The sequence below is a fragment of the Tiliqua scincoides genome, chromosome 1 (genome assembly GCF_035046505.1).
Source record: "Tiliqua scincoides isolate rTilSci1 chromosome 1, rTilSci1.hap2, whole genome shotgun sequence".
Classification (NCBI taxonomy): domain Eukaryota; kingdom Metazoa; phylum Chordata; class Lepidosauria; order Squamata; family Scincidae; genus Tiliqua; species Tiliqua scincoides.
This window is the reverse complement of record NC_089821.1, coordinates 200,395,289-200,397,064: the sequence shown is the minus strand read 5'-3', so window position 1 is coordinate 200,397,064 and position 1,776 is coordinate 200,395,289. Positions and strand designations below refer to the sequence as shown.

At 52.0% G+C, this 1,776-nt stretch overlaps 1 pseudogene; it reads left to right on the top strand.

The window, feature by feature from the left end:
• Window positions 1–656: 656 nt before the first annotated feature.
• LOC136638253 (5S ribosomal RNA) lies at window positions 657–775 on the top strand (annotated as a pseudogene).
• Window positions 776–1,776: the final 1,001 nt, after the last annotated feature.

The window sequence follows — 1,776 nt, the reverse complement described above, 5'->3', positions numbered from 1 at the left end:
CCTCCCTTGCTGTTTATCATAATATGTGGGATGCTCTGGGCACCAGTCCAAGGCCAGAACACCTGAGAGTGGGAGGCTCATGTGCTGCCATTTCACATGTGACAGTAGGCACATAGGCTTAAGATATTTAAACCCTGTTTGATACTCATTGATGGGACATCTCGATATAAACCTGGGCTGCAAGAGAGGGGTTATGCATCCTCCCCAGTCCGGTGCATCCTTAGCTTCTTAGGCTGGTGCGGAGGCTGGAACTGGCACATCAATATAACAATAACAACAACATTAATCTTGCTGTGTTCCTATCCAGCAGGGATACAAGTGATAAAGAATAAGGAAGAAGGAGGGGTAAGGAAGGCAGTAGCCAAGATTACTGTACAGTCCCCCCCCCACCACATTATAGCATGTAGCTGTCTGTACCAACCGAGGCTATGTTGCATGTTATGGGGGATGGGAAATAGACAGCCCACAGGAGATAAGTAAAAATATTTTATTTACCTCCTAGTAGGCTACCCAATCACCTATGGGTCTTCTTGGACTCATGCCAGCAAAACTGGGCACTCTAGGGCAGGGGTGTCCAAACATTTTGGCAGGAGGGCCACTTCATCTCTCTGACACTGTGTCGGGGGCTGGGGAAAAAAAGAATTAACTTACATTTAAATTTTGAATAAATTACCCTGCACATACCCGATCTCATCTGATCTTGGAAGCTAAGCAGGGTCAGGCCCGGTTAGTACTTGGATGGGAGACTACCTGGGAATACCAGGTGCTGTAGGCTTATACCATAGTCTTTCGAGACTGAAGGTTGCCAACCAATTACATAAATGAATTTATTAGAGATGGAACTTATATTAATGAATAAAGGTCTTTCAGTAGCTCAAGGCCTATAAAAGGTCTTGCACAAAGCAAGGCCAACCTTTCCTTCACTGCCACTGCTGCGCCAAAGATGTGAAACAGCAAGTAGTGGAGGAAGGCCTCGTCCCACAGATTAGGTGAGAGGTTGAACAGTCCTCACGCTGAGAGCAGTTGCGTCAGGCCAGCACAGGCTCCAGCAAGTCTCCAGAGGGCCAGAGGCTCATTGGAGACTGGGGACTCCCCGCCAGCCAGATTGGGAGCCCCTGAGGGCTGCAAGTGGGCCCCAGGCCAGGGTTTGGGAACCCCTGTTCTAGGGCATTCTATGGAGATAGGATCTGCACTCAAGTTGCTGCCGCTGTGTCCACTCCCTCCCTGACACCCCTATTTCCTCCCCCAACATGCCCTGATACTCCCCCTTCCCGCTCACATTCCAACTCCACTGACAACTCACCAGTGCCAGCAGAACCTCTCAGAGGCACTGCTGCACATACTGTGCCTCTCACCCTTTGCGGAAGTGACCCTGCATCACATGACAGAGACTCAGCTTTCATGCCTCCATGAAGTGCTTTGCACTACTGGAACACTACTTCTGGCATCTCAGTATGATTGAGGTCTTAGGGCTCAATCCTACACAGTGCACGCCAGCTCACCGCTGATGTGCACTGTTGCAAATGGGCCATAAGGCTCATTTGCGGGCCCTAGCGCCGGTGGAGCACCAGTTGGACTCCACTGGCCACCGCTGGGCTAGAGCCAGTTGAGCACCGGAGTTCTGCTGCTGGGCGGTCGTGTGGTCAGCCAGGCAGCAGAGAGATAGGGGGAAATGTGGGATGAGACGGGGAGGAGGCGTTCGGGGGGGCAGAGGACAGGGAGAGGGTGGGGAGGAGGCGAGCAGGGATGAGGGAGCAGGGATGGAGGGAGGTGGGA